We start from the raw sequence: 15,232 nt of genomic DNA on the forward strand, positions 1-15,232 counted from the left end.
GAGTAGGCACAGAGGGCGCCATCAAAGGGCCTCGGGCGCACACATTCAACTGCACTCAGCTCACCCGCCTGGGCACAGCCACGCCAACGTGACCTAAAAGAACCAAATGGCTCCTCTGGCATTCATCACACCCAAAGGGGCAGCAGGCTGCAGTGTGGCCTCAGCTGTGTGCCACTCACATTGATGTCCCTGGTGCTGTGTACCCTGTGGGCCACTGCAGAAAACCACAGACATGGCGTCACATATTTGACTTGTCCTGCCAATTTAAGGGGCGCCCTTTTGTGACACGGCTCCTCATTGGCTCACTTCTTGACCCTTCTTTGTCACATATTGTCACGTGTGCCAGGGCTTTCTGCGATTCCCTTCCCAGATTTGATAAGCGCGGGGCCCGTGGAGGCCGACACCTGCGTCTTGAGGCTCATTTTGATAAGGGGGTCTCAAAGCGAGTTCGGTGGGCTTCAGAGTCGAGGACAGGCAGGACGAGAAGAAAACGAGGAAACAAAAGACGCCCACAAGAATCTGATGGCAAACGGAGCAAAAAAAAAACATGAAGAGGCCAAAGGGGGTGACATCAAGATGACAGCACTCTTACATGGATGTCACGTGTCACCAGGCCAAGGTGTGTCACCACACATGACACAAACGTCACATGTGGAAACGCTCAACAAGCACGAGGGCACATTGACGTGCCACAGGACATGCATGGCACTGACCTCAATATTGTCACGACGGTGAACTCTTGTGCCACACCCCTCTGGTCATCCTCACATAGCAACACCATGGCAACCACAAACAACCAAAGCACAAACTGGAAAAAAATTCGAAAAAACAAACAAAAAAAAAACAAAAAACGTGTAATCCTCGCCCTCCTCGTGCGTTTAGTCACATCGCCCACTCTCTGATGGCATTAATGGGGGCCGCCCGCTCACCCCCTAACCAGACAGGAAGTCGTCAGCCGCTCCTAACATCTCAGAAGCGTTCGCTTGATGCTTTCATCATTTGTCACCTGCTGTACCACGGTGGTCCCCAGCACTTTCTGTTGTCCCCACGCTGATTTAGGCTTCACTGTTTTAGCGGAGTCTGCCTCTGCTGTCCCTGCCCTTTGGTGCCCCCCGTGGCCTACTGTCCCTCTGCTGATTCTTGTCACCTTTCTCAATTTAATGTCCCTTCACGACCACATCCTTTTTTTGAGTTGTGTGTCTTTGAGTTTGCAGTTTTGTTTGGGGAATTCTGGTTTATTTCTTTTGTTACGATTTTGGTTTGGTGGGACACCATCTTATTGTTGAGTGGGCTCTGTCACCCTGTCGGTAAGGCTAGGGACACGCCCCAGAAGTCGCATCACGTGACATCATCATCGGCGGTCCAATCAGCCTGAGGCGCTGTACTTGGCCAGGCTGTTCCAGACTTTTTGGTCACATGATCCTTTGACCCCATTTCTACACTTCACTCAGATCACAAAGGTCAAGCAGGCAGCTGGGTGGTCCACCACCAGGAGAAGGAGGGCTGGGTGGGGCTACATACCTGAGGGATGCAGTCTGGGTGGGGCTACATGCTTGAGTGGCATCAGGCTGGGTGGGGCTACATACCTGAGGGATGCAGTCTGGGTGGGGCTACATGCTTGAGTGGCAGCAGGCTGGGCGGGGCTACATACCTGAGGGACGCAGTGGCACATCCTTAACATGAGGAGGTCCCGAGTCACAGGGTGGCCCCCTTCATAGATCAGAGCTCACACTGGCATTAGTGCTTCACCCAGAAGCTGGCCAGAGCAGGAGGGCACACTTTACAGCGGGTCGGCGCTCAGTGGCAGCGGTCTGTCACACACAACACCGAGGCCCGCTCTCTGTGACGCCAGTCACAGGTGTTGTGGTTTCTGCCTGCCAACTGCGTGTCCGCGTGTGACGTGGTTTGACCACTTGAGGTTTGCACATCCTAAGTGACAGCATCCTCCACTCTTCACTTGCCAGGCTGACACTGGCGCCCCCCACGTTTACCCCAGGGTGTTTCACAGACCGCTGCCAACCAGGCTTACGTGGTCCGAGATCAGGCAGACGACCAGGTGCGGCAGGTCCATGTGCCAGGGCTGAGATGTGGCAGCCTTTTAGCTCGCACTTCCCTGTGGCGGGCACCGGCTCCACTCTTCCTGTTCCTCCACACAATCGCTTGGCGCAGTGAAACCAGAGAGCACAGCATGGCGGCGAGGCGAGACGAGGCCCACTGACCTCAGCACCGGGGGGGTCTGCTCACCCCGACCGCAGCATCGTCACAAGTGCGTCCCATTGCGCCCTGTCTGCACGTAGGTGGGAGCAGTGGCGGGGCAGCGGAGGCGGCGCTCCGATCGAGTCAGGCACGAGGCCGCAGCCAGCCAGCGAGCGAGCGAGCGGACGTGGCGTGACGATTCTGACTGAACTTTCTTTCGGTTTCCTCTTGAGTGTGGTAATCGGCAGACGTTGAGCGTGGAAAGGGAACTTCAGACTAACGCTGACCTGTAGAAGAGCGGGGGGCCCAAAGCTCCGAGAGGGGCACTTTGGGCTCTCACTGTTGGCTTGGAGGGCACTCAGGTTGATGGGGCACAAACGGGCAACCACAGAGCAATGGAAGAAACGCCTCCTTGCACACGCGTGCGTTCTGTAGATGAGGCCGGGGGTGAGGGTGTCAAAGTACCCATCCTAGCCCGCTGGGCACACCTTTGGCATGGTGCCAGTCGATCACACGCAGCGCCCACTCAGGTCAACCAAACCTGCATGGAGCTGGAAGTGCACCAGGAGACTGGGATTTGAACCCGGGGCCACACAGGCGGACTGTGGAAAGGAAATCCAGCAGACAAAGACATCGATTACAATCACGGGGGGTAAAGGGCAGCTAAAGCCCAGCTAACTCAGTCCAGAGCCCACTCATGGGGTCACCCTAGTGACCAGTCAGCTGACCTGCCGACCATCTCTGGCAATGGGGCTGGAAAGCCGGACCACCAGAATGAAAAGTCACCCAGCCTCGGGCAGAACATGCAGAGTCCATGCCAGGCAGTGCCTGCCACCCGTGTGTGTGTGGACCTGACTTACATCTCCATGACGCTATGTGTGTTTTCACGAAGGTTTGGGTCGGATATAGCACCTTTGCTCCAAGCCAGCTGTACCTTTCACATGTGCCTAAGGTCTACTGGCATTTCAACATGCAGAATAAATTTACATCCAAGAACAGCTGGCGCAGAGTGCCTCGCTTAGGGCACCATGGCAGTGCCACCACCCAGAAAACAAACGTGCATGTCTGTGTCATCGGCCGGCCCTCTTCCTCTGCTAACCCAATGTCATCGACTGCCAGAGCCTTTAATGGTGGCAGTGACTGAGGATGAGGATCAGCCCCCCTTTATCGCCATACGAGTGCCAGCAAGAGAAGACCCTTTAAATAAGAATGTGACACAAATGAAGAGAAGCCACCAAGAGAAGTGTCACTTGTGGGTCTGGCAGGCTGGGCAAGATGACAGCCAAACAGGACCTGCCACCTTCCCCCAGGGGGTCCACACCACATCAGACCCTGAGAGTAGCCTGACCAATTCACTGTGCCAGGCCTGCTAACCCATCTAGAGATGGGCACAAGTGGCCAAAGCAGCAGTGCTGACACCTTGGACTTACCCCCCCACCTACCCCATATAGGTCAGACGTCTCAGGATGTGAGTGGGCACATTGAGTGGTCTCGGCATACAGCAGTGGTCAAGTGTCACCTTGCAGATGTGACACTGTAACTCCACACAGTTAGGCGTGCCTACTCACCAGCAGGGCACCATCTCGAAATGCAGCTCAGGGGGGCAGGAAATCCTTCTCTCTGTCTGTCCGTCCACTGCTGGATTACAGAAGGAGTGACAAGTAAGTGACACTGATGGTGCCCTAAAACACCCAGTGACACAAATAGGCCACCGGCCACTGGACTTTCCCTTCTTCATTCGAGTTTCGGGGGGGGGTGGCTCAGAACCCCAAAGTTTCACCGGAGGTGCTTAAAAAGTCACTTTAAATCAAGAGTGACAAGTGGCAGCCACTTTGAAATTGCCGTGTCACAATAAAGCAGCCCGTGACACCTGAAGACAGCGAGCGTCAGGCCCGATGAGTGGCCATTTGGTGCGTCCAGCTCCCTCACGCAAATCCATTATGAGACCACCCGCTGGCTTTACTGCCCCCCAGTCAGATAATAAAGACAGAAACCTGGCCCAGGGTCGAGTACTGTGCCCATGACTTCTGGGCACCAAGAGTGGCAGAGAAACGCGTCACCGTCCCCTTCCTGCTTATTTTCAGGGGTGTCACTGGTGCCTGTCAGCTTTGTGACCTCACACCTGGGGGGCACAAACCCCCAGCTTAGCCAGCAGAGCTAAAGTGAGAAAGTGGGCTCCTGTCTAAACAGGGAAGGGTGGCATCAGCCTCACTGCCCCCACACTGACCCCAAATGTCACCGGCTTAGGCCTCGTCCCTCCCCGCTTCACATCCTCACACAACTTGGGGACCCAGCTGAATGATCCACCCGCCACACAGCCAGCTTGTACCCTCTGACCCCTACGGGATGTGCCATCCTCAAACCTGGTGTATGATGGACCAGGCGAGGACTTGGCTCCAGCCGTCACATGGAACAATCACACATCGACCCCAAAAAAGTGCCCTGGGAGACCCCCAGAAAAGTAAAAATATCGAAACTTCAGTCAGCAAAGAGAAAAACCCGAAGATGAAAAACTCAACACTGCAGCTTCTCGCAGCCAATCATGGGGGTCTTAAATGGTAGAAGTGAGACGTGAACCTTGAACGTTCAAGGTGGGCCACCAGCAACGCGGACGCACCAAAAGTCTAACCTGCCGGCACCCCAAAGTAGACAAGCGAATGACGAAGGCACCTTGAGAGACAAGAGGGCAGCGTGCGGGGGTCCGACGTCCACGACCCGTCCATGCGCGTCTCTTTAAGAAGTCGATCTCCAGGTGAAGGACCACACGCCGTCCCACTCCCTTTCACCTCAAGTCCTCCTGTGTGCCACACGACCTGCTCAGATGGTAAAGGCGCTATAGGAACACAGTGGGCTGCGTTTATATGAAATGTGCCCTTGATGAGCTGCCACCTGAGCTGCCAGGACGTCCTTGGAGTTCGCCGCTCAGATCCGCTGCCCAGGTTCTCTTCATTACTTTAATGGGGGGCCGGAAGGCTAACGTGACATCCCACCAGGCTTGTCCTCCATGGTGGTGAATGAGCTCAGCTGCCCTCCTCTGGACCACCTCCTGTGCTGCTCGGTCTTTTCTTGTAGTCAGCAGAAGCGCCTGACCTCCCAACGTCCTCAGCTGACAATACGCTCAGACGGCGGTGGTCAGCTTGACTGGCGTTATCTCCCAAGATGTCCTCACCACAGCAGACCGACAGAAGGGGCTGCTCTGTCCGTCAGGCTCAAGGCCAACACGGCCCCCAAAGTCTCGTCCACGTTCTGGCTTCACTTCTCCTGAATCTGCTAAGCTTCATCTCGGAGAGCCCCCCAAAGGCCTTGTGGGCCCCACCACACAAATGGAGTGCATTCAGGGAGGACTCTGAGCCCGTCACCTGGCGATGCCAATTTGCCACCCACCGGCACTCAATAACCCATTAGGATAAGGTGGACACGCATGTCTTGACTCCCATTCTCAAGAGCGTGACTGGAGTCCACCTGTGGCCAAGTGACATCCCTTAGAAGGGGACACGGGGACCTCTCTGCAGACCTCCACTTGTCACACTTCGAGCGCTCCGGGGAGCAGAGTGGCCTCCAGAACTGTGAAATCTTCCTAGAACTGACCATCCGGACAAGCTGAGCAACTGGACAAGATGGCGCCGAGACCACGGTGGTCACTCTAAGCGAGCTGCTGAGACGGGAGAAGCTGTCCGGAGGAAGACCAACTCAGCAGCCCTCTGAGGAAGAGCAACTCGAGGACAAAGCTCACGACGGACAAAACGGGAGAAAAACCTCCAAGCACAAGTTCTGATGAAGACCAGGAGCTGCTCGTCACCTGCCTCATCCCACCTCTGTGGGGACGCGTGGCGGTGGCAGCATCAAGGCCAGGGTGACAGGATGAATGCAGCCAAACACAAACCTGTGACATCACACTGCCACTGTGTACGGCCTGGACAACACTGGAGTGGCTTTGGGACAAGTCTGAGTGCCCTTGAGTGGCTCTGCCAAAGCCCACAGAACACGCGGGTGGAGAGACCTGAAGATGGCACTTTGGCTTCAGAGGGTGAATGCCATGAAGTGTGCCACCACTGAGGGGGTCTGAAGACTCTCCCAGATCGTCTCTTTGTCCTTTTGGAATATTTGATTGAGACCGACGTCACACGATGGACACGAGGCTCCAAATGACATCACGGTGTCTGTCGGCCTGCTTGATGTCCCTGACCAGCTGCCAAATTCTAAAGAGGTGGCGAGGGCGGACCCCCAGAACTGAGTCTGTGCCTGTCAGTCAGTAGCTGGGCACTTTTGTGGCCAGTGCCATTTTCAGGCACACTTGTACACCTTGAGGGTGGTGATTGACCTCAGGTGGGCAGAAGGTGGGCACAGGGCCATCTTAACGCATGGGTAGGCTGGGCAGCTGCCGGGGGCCCCATGCTAATCTATGTATCTTGTGACTTGCTGAGTGGTTGTGTAGGTATGGACCCCAGTGACCTGCTTTGCCTGGAGGGCTATAATGCTGTTAAGATGGCCCTGGGTGGGCACCACCGTCCAGCGTGAACAGAAGTGGCCTCAAGTGTATTGCTTGATTTTATGCACCAGATGGCAGCAAAGACCACCAGACTATTGGAGTTGCACTCACTTTGCGCCTTCTTCTCCCTGCTGGCGTGGCACCAAATGCCAGCTGTGGTTCTCATTAACAGAAATCACCGGGCAGGAGACGCGTTTCACCCTGCTGAGGTCTTGGATTCTGTACAATCAAGAATGCCAGGCCTGAAGTGCCATAAGCAAAAAGAAAGAGGAGACACAGTGGGCACAAGAGCACCGAGCATCAGAACATGCGAAATGTGACAAACGGGAGGACACCGGTCTGTGCATTTGTCATTTGTTTGTCCCAACATCTCCTCCAGGTCCTTCAAAAGCTTCTCAACATGGCTCAGGAGTCTGTGGTCCTAAACGCTCTTCCCTTTAATTATTGGAGGTGAACTGATGACCCTGGGCATGAGCCTGGGCATGAGCCAGGAAGACACGATGATCGAGAGAAGAGAAGGTCCAGCACCGCACCACACGCTGCCTGAACACTCTGATCAACGCTGCTGGGTGACTTGTCCTTCCCATCACAGCAAGTGACCTCTGAAGCCCTCGCTCGGTCAGCACTCTGCCCTTCTCAGTTCTAGGAGGGGTCCTGGTTGGCCCACCTTTCATGCCACGTCCTGATCTGCGCCTCACCCCAACCTGACATGCAGTGTGAATTGTGGGACCCTCTGCACACACACAGTCAGCTACTCGGGACACTTTGGAGATGACGTCAGATCAGGGTGGCAGCGAAATGGGATATCAGGTCGCCTAAATAAAATGGCGGCTCGTCAAAAAATAAAGAACTGAGGGAGGAAAGAAAGAAACGTCCAAAAGGAATATTCTCGATGGACAAAATCCCCACAATGCAACAGGAGGGTCAACAGGAGGGCCACAAGTCTGAATGGCGCTGAAGTCCTGCATGCCAGCGGGTGGAGAAGTCTAAGCGAATGCCCACTCCGAGCGTCTCGGCCAATGAGCTGCCATCTGCCCCCTGGCGGGATGACGTCTCGTCTCTGCATTCTGGGACGTTGTCTTACTCGTCTTTCTTTCTTTTCATTTGGGCCCCCTTTGTTCTGAGATGCCAGTTTGTATTTTTTTCGGAAGTCGATGATATTTACAGCGGGCGGAAATCGCGGAGCGTCGCTGGCGTTTCTGGGTAAACAGCAGAGGAACTGTGAGGGTTTTCTATCAACGACTTGCAGTCTGTCTGTCATTTGGTCATTTGGTCCAGCTGTGTCACCGCCTGAGGACGTCACTTTGGTCTTTATCTCCATTTCCTCTCGGCTCCGTCTTTTTGAGCCACCAGGGCTCGTTGGCATGGCTTCTGTTCAATGCCAGCTGTCCCCTCCCCCCCTTCTGGTGACCATCACACACACGCACAAACGTCACTTGAGTCTACTGGGGGCTCAGCACTGTGGTGAGATGCCAAAGGAGGTCTAGAATGGCCTCCGGACACAACCAGGAAATGCAACGACCCCCCAAACACCACAATGCCCATCGAAAGCTCAAGTCGGGAGAGCAGTGGAGTCGAGATGGTGAGACTTTGGGATTCAGAAACTCGGACGCCGCCGCTGATGTCACCTGATCACCACTAACAGCACACGGGCGTGAAGTGTAGACCCCCCACTGGGTCACTTTGTGTTTCCTCTAGTGACAAACACCCCTCAGCAGGTGACAAACACCCCTCAGCAGGTGACAAACACCCCTCAGCGGGATAAGAAAGGCAGAAAACGCGATGAGCTCAGGCTAGCGGCCCCCTTAACGATTTGGAGATTGTGGAGAGGCTGACATCAAATGAGGGACCCTGAAGAAGGTGAGTGGGTGCAGACAGAGGCACCTGGCGGGTGCTTGGGGGACCGCTGAGGATCAGGAGCTCGTAATCATCGGAACGTCATGTAAAATGGCACCGAAACGTCAACGTGTCTCACAGCGAAATGAATGGAAGGAAGTGAGAGAAAGGAAAGATGGAGCAGCGTGTGTGACAAACAGGCGTGTTAGTGGGCAGCGAGTGACGGGGGCATACTGGACCAGCAGGGGTCAGTGTAATGTACACCGTGAGACTGGCGCACTTGGGGGGCATCCTCATGCTGGGAACGGTGAACGTGGCGGTTGTAGAGCAGAACAACGACGGGGGTCCCTTCTCTCCCACTCCCAGCGTGGCACCATATATAGGAGGCTGCAGGTCAGGGCTGACACTTGAACCCGCGTCAACCCGATTAAGGGGCTCACAACAGAGCAGCCCCACCTGGCCCATCGAGACCCTGCCACCTGCATTTGAGGAGTTCTACGGTGGCTCCACATCTGACAACACGTGTGACAAGTTCTGGAGGTCACAGAAAGACGTGAGGCTGCAGGATCTGAGCGGGTAGCTGCTATCATCTGGCACATGTGGTGACACAACTGCTGTGACAATGACAAGTATGGGCCTTACGAGGCTTCAGCCAGTGACCTTGTCAACAAACCAGCCATCATGTCCGGCACTGTCACATTTGTCAAAGGCCACCGAGCCACAACGTTTGTCAGCCTCACAGACACTGGAGTGGCATGGCTCATGTTGGGGACCCTTATTGCAATACGAGTGGCGTCAAGGAGAAACAGACACGGGGGGGCACATTGAGTGTTTTTTCTGTATGTACACCAACACCACACACAAACTGGGCACAGCGCCTCAACGAGCACATGATGGCGTGATATGCCTGACCTCTCAGCCAGTGAGTGACCCGTAAAGTGACACCTGGCAGCCGATATAAAGTGACAAAAATACCAAACGAGTCCTTCAGTGTGAACGTGCAGCACTGGCCTGTTGAAAGGGCGCAGAAATCCATTTGTCACTTCTGAGGGGTCACACGTCTGTCTGTCCGTCACGTCAAACGCACTCTCTAATGACGGCTCGATGACAGGAATTCTTATACTTAGTGCTTTGGCCGTAAACGCGGCACATTCAGGCGTCGGCTCTTCTTTGACACGGACGCCCAGGCCTGCCCGGTCCAAGTGACACGTGAGCCGTCACAGCAGCGCAGCTCAGCCCATATTCGGTGTCACATTACAGGGTGACGGGCACAAACACAGCGGGGCCCACACGGCCTCTGAGGACGCGCCTTTCCACAAATGTGAAGACATCTTGGAACACTGAGGGTCACGTGGCGGCGCTGACAGGAAAAACGGAGATTTGTCACAAATGTCAAAGTATGGCTGTCATGGGGACTCGGTGACAGGCCAGCAGACCATCTTCATCAAGTGTGGACTCAGCAAAGATTAAACCGAGTCAGCAGTGGCAGGCCATAGACCCGCGTGGGCACCAGAACAGCTCTTGAACCCGAGCACGCTGGGTGGCTACAAGCTCAGGACAGACAGGTGGGCGGGCAGGCGGGTGGCACACCCGGGGTGGGCACTGTAACAAACCTGAGCATGGTGAGCCCCTCTGACACAAGATGAAGAGGGGTTTAATTGGAGGCTCATGGGAAATCTGTGCAGCTGTGCAGGTTTGACAGCAAAAACCCAGTGAATGCTGGGACAGAAGAACACAAACCACACCATCATGGACTACTGGAGCACAAACTGGTCAAAGTGTGCAACCACAAGTGAAAGAAAGAAATAAACAGGTGACAAGTGAGGACCCCCAACAGGACAGGACCGAACCGAACTGAAAGTCCTGTCAGAGGAGCCTGGAGATTTCAAGTCCCCAAGAGCTTAATGGAGCTAATCCAGTCCTGAAGACCCCCCTCATAAGATGACTTCAAGGGTCCCCCGGCCCCACCAAATGACACAATCAGTTCAATAAGGACATCACTCATCCAGGCAAAGCCTGCCGGGTGTTACAGTCCGAGAGAATCAGGCCAGCCGGCCTACGACAGGCCTCACCCCAGGCAGCCTCAACCCAAAAGCTACTGGCCGGCTTCGGCCTACACAGGCCTAAAAAATATTTATATATACAGTATATACTCCAATGTCCCAATAAAACTAAAACTAGAAGAACGAAGCCAAATAAGACCCTTCATAAATAAAGAGACAAAATGGCGAACTGAGGGCAAAACGGCTTCACCCTAAAATGGCCACTCAGAGCAAACAAGTCCAAACTCACCATCCAGTAAAATTAGAAGCCGCGGCTGGGGGCGGAGCCTCAGAGCTTACATCCGCGTGGCACCGCCCTTCTACCCACAAGCAGCACAGCACAACACGAAATACAAAAATAAACAATGCACACAGAATCAATGAAAAGCCCCAAAAGGACGACAAAGGAAACAAATTGGGGGGGGGGGCGGGTGGCAGACCCCCTCCCACCGCTAAACCCCTTTAAGTCACACACCCTGAGAAAAGGCCTTGCTGAGAGCCTCGATGACACGGCAGCCACACGCATGTAGCCAGGTGACTGAACCACAGAAGTGTCGGGGGGCGACCGGGACTGGGATTGGGCATCACCATGATGTGGCCCCGCCCCTCTCCAAGGTGTACTTAAACTGACTGTGATGATTGGCTGTCAGCGTTGGCGCAATGCGTCTCAGCCGCGGGACTTGTGGACGGAAGAATTCGGCACCTTTGGGGCTCAAAAGACAAGAATTTCATTTAGTGGGCATCGACATTCGTAGCAGCTGTTGGCAGTTTGGGGGACGCCGGCCTTTACGACTGTAAACGTCCAGTGCTGGGGTTCAGTGGCTGGAGGGGACAGGAAGACAAATACGTCACCCAGCGGGAAGCTGGTGACAAGAAAGGTCAACCAATTGGGGGCATTCGACAGCACACAAATAGCTTGAAGTCATCGTCCTCGTCATCCTCCCATGGTGGCAGGGGCACATGTGTGTTCATGCTCAATGGGAGGTCCCACTGCCGACGGCATCGCTTCCCAGTTTGCTCCTGTCAGAGATCTGGGAAAGCAGGAGAAGCTACTTGCAGATTAAGAAAGGAGACACGCTAGGGCAGCCACGAGGGGAGCAGGAGACCCCGCAGACCACGCAGAGGAGACCTTCCAACCTGTGGGTTAGGTGCTACATACTGTAAATACCTGGTACTACTAAGTTCTACTGAGACACCTGGGCCACGTCCACCCATCATCCACCCCTCTTATCCAGGGCTGTAACTGTCCCGGCAGAGCCCACCCTGGAGCAAGTCAAAGGTGGCTTAACATGCCACACCATGGACTGGCATTTCCAGGGCTTCAGACCTTCACAGTAAAGCTTTGCATTTACCAGCATCTTGGAGGAGGGAGGTGTGACAGGCACTATATAGCAGACAGCCTTAGAAGGTCCACTAGATAGCAGGACTTACTGTTCCGTGTGCAGAGTACGGTGACGTTGTGACACACAGCACATTGCCACGTTACATGTGAAAGGCACTATACAGTAGTCAGATAGACAGGAAGGGGTACCATGTAACAGATGTGACAGGCACTATATAGCAGACGGCCTAAGAAGGTCCTCATCGTCCTGCTAGATGCCAGTTCCAGCCCTCCATTATTTTCCAAACGTGGCCCTCAACGTTGTGATGACGTGAGCCCCCCCTAACCCTTTCTGAGGACCCCTCCAGCAGGCCCACCTTGTGCTTGTAATTCAAGTTCTCTGCCAGGTGTGTAGCAGTTTACAGTTCACTCATCCTCATTAGGCCCCCCAGTTTGGCCCACAGTGGGGGGTCCGCCGTTGCTACCAAGGGCCGCGTGTCCAGTTTACTGCTTTGAGCTCAACATGAACAGGCAGCGTTAGTGGGTCTAACTGCCGTGGCACATCAGGGGGCTTACCAGCTGGCACACCCATTGAGGTCTGGCACTGCTCCAGCTGTGATTTGAACCCGTGTCTGTCTGTCACACCTGCACGTAGGTCACCTTCAAGTAACCGCTGTCCTTTAATAGAAGGGTTCTCAAGTTCAGACGTGGCGCCCCCTGTGGCTGCAGGTGTTCATACCAGCCTGGCACTTTTCTGTCAGCTGGCCCGTTTGTGTCCCTTTGTTGTCCCAGTGTGACTTTTACACATACAAGAAATTCAGAAGTTGGTCTTTTCTTCCATACCTTTCAAACACTTCACTTTCTTTTAATTCAACTTTTTCTGCTCTCCTAATTGTACCCAAATACTGACCATTAGTGACCAGCAGGGCTAACACGGGTGCAAAGGCTAAAGGGGGCTGTCACTTCAGTGTCACTGGCACTTGTGAATACGGAAAAGAAGAAAAAGGCCAGCAAGCTGCAGCCATGGGGGGGGGGGGGGGGGGGTGCAGAAATGAGCGTGTGCGGTGTGACTAAAGCTGAGGTGGGGACGATGACACGCGTGCAGACACCATGGGCCGCCCTGCCATGGCCCGTCTGCCGTTATCTCTAATGATTTGGCAATGCCATCTTTTATCAGGGCAATAACACAATTCTGGACCCGCCATTGCGCAATCCACGAAATGTCATTCAATCTCCAAAGACGCTCGCTCTTCACCTCCCCGGATCACAATACTTGTTCTGCGCCCTCTTCAGTGTGACCCGGGACTCCCGTGGCCCACACGCCCATATCACACCCACCAAAGACACCAAGTCAAAGCCCAAAGGGCACACCTGCTGCTTCCACTGGAGCACCTGACAAAGCCCCCCAGTGCCACTCCCACACGGGGGTCTAGCTGACCAGACAGCTCAAGTGTGACCCCCTGAGCTCCAGCCGCACAAGACACTCCTCAGCTCTCCATAGAAAGGCGCTATATACAGGACAAAAGGATACTCATTCACCAAGACTGGCACATGCCAACGTATGCACACCTGCCCTGTCAAATTTATCCACATGTCCTTCACACTGACACTCATTGGAATGAAGACTCGAATGCCACACGCCAGGGCCACAACCACCGATGTCACAAACCCAGATCACAACAGACTGAGGGGCTCAATGCCCATGCAGTTTTAGCACACACAGGCGGGCACCCTTCAAGGGCCTGCACACCCAGTCTCTCCACGGCCAATCACACACACGCGGGTTTCTCGCGGAATGTCACCTCCGGTCACGCACACGGATGAATGCCACCTCACGACTGCCTGCACACCTGTGCACGCGCGCGCGTGCGCGCTCCCACACCCGCAGACGCCCGCCACTCCCGCTCGCTGTCGCGCCCCTCGCCCCGTCGCCCTGCGCGGCACCTCCACGAAGCCCCCCGCGCCCCATCTCTGACACCCGCGCCCTCCCACGCACTTGACACTTGACAGGGACTTCACTTCCTGGTTGCCTCGCCGCCGCCCCGGGACCCCCCCAGGCCTGCCAGAGAGGAGAGGTCGCGGTCCCCGGAGACGTGCGCAGGCTCGGGGCGCGCCCTGTCGCCTCGAGTGGCACCTTCGTCCCGGTGCGGCGCCCGCACCCCCCTGAGTCCCCGAGCAAGTGGCCGAGTCGCACGCCTCCGGACGGGACTGCAGCGCTCTTAGCAGCGCTCTCCAAGTGCCACCAGGAAAGCCGGCCCTGGTGACACATGCCAGCCGAGCCGCACGCGACACGCGCGACTTGAGCAGTGCAGAAGCGCGCAGGGAGCTGTCAAGTGGTGCACACGCCCGGAAAAGCGCAGCGAACCGAGCCGATCCAAGCCGAGCCGAGCCGAAGCGGAGCGGGCGGCCGGGCGCTGGCGGGTCCCCACCTGCTGTCCTGCTGCACGGGCGCTCGCCGTGTCCTCGGACCCCCCCGGTCCCACGCTGTCCCTCTTTATTGGTCCAGTTGCTCCTCCGCTCGCCCCTCCGCCGCAGAGTTTGAGTTGCGCCGCGGCACGCCCGTCCTGTAAACAGCGCGCCCTCCGCCGCGTCAACTAGTGCCGCCCAGCCCTCGCCTCAGCGGCAGACCGGCGCCCACCCCGCCGGCGCCCCGCAGCCCCCCTCGTCCCCCCGCCGCAAGCATCGCGCTCTCCCTCCGCACGGCCCGGACACCGGCTGGCATGGCGTGCCACGAGGACAGTTGGCCGCCGTCCCGGCCGAAGGCTGCAGCCGCACGTGTGACAGCCGAGAGATCCCTCCGCGTGGGTCCCGCGAAGCAGGAAGTGCAGCTCGGACGGACGGCGGTGGGCGCGCGGAGCCCGCGGCGGGCGAAGGGACGGACGGGTGGGCTGCGTTCTTGTGGGAGGTGCCGGCGGGGTCCGGCGCAAGGAGGGGAGGTTTGACCGACAATCGGGGGCGAAAGATCCGCGTGTGGAGGCGCAAATGAGGAAGTGGAGCATCGCAGAGAAGACGCAGGGCGCACGGGAGGATCGGCGATGAAACGCGAGGTGGCGTCCTGCTGTTGTCACCCAGAGACCACTCGGGGCGTCGCGACAAGGCAGTATGCCGCCCACCCGTAAAGACAGGGTGATGGGGCTGGGCAGTGCAGGTGGGCACTCGGTCTTCTGGTGTCATCGGTGGGGGTCCTTGAACCCCTGAGTGTGGACGTGAAAGTCGCGTCCTCCCAGTAGTGAACAAGGGTGACCGCCATGACTGGTGGAGCAGACAAAGTGACACAACAGGACACGTCAGTTGGACGTGAAGGACTTGTGAAGATGACGTTGGCTTGGTTTAGGTGGTCAGCAGTAA

At 56.1% G+C, this 15,232-nt stretch overlaps 1 protein-coding gene across 1 annotated transcript in view; it reads right to left on the reverse strand.

Annotated features, from left to right (window-relative positions):
* LOC114647687 (transcriptional-regulating factor 1) overlaps positions 1–14,456 on the reverse strand; it is a 62,468-nt gene extending 48,012 nt beyond the window's left edge. Inside the window, exon 1 of the mRNA XM_051925438.1 lies at positions 14,314–14,456. The gene's annotated coding sequence lies outside the window, so the exon portion shown is untranslated. The remainder of the gene's footprint in view (positions 1–14,313) is intronic.
* Positions 14,457–15,232: the final 776 nt, after the last annotated feature.

The sequence above is a fragment of the Erpetoichthys calabaricus genome, chromosome 3 (assembly GCF_900747795.2).
Source record: "Erpetoichthys calabaricus chromosome 3, fErpCal1.3, whole genome shotgun sequence".
In the NCBI taxonomy this organism is placed as follows: domain Eukaryota; kingdom Metazoa; phylum Chordata; class Cladistia; order Polypteriformes; family Polypteridae; genus Erpetoichthys; species Erpetoichthys calabaricus.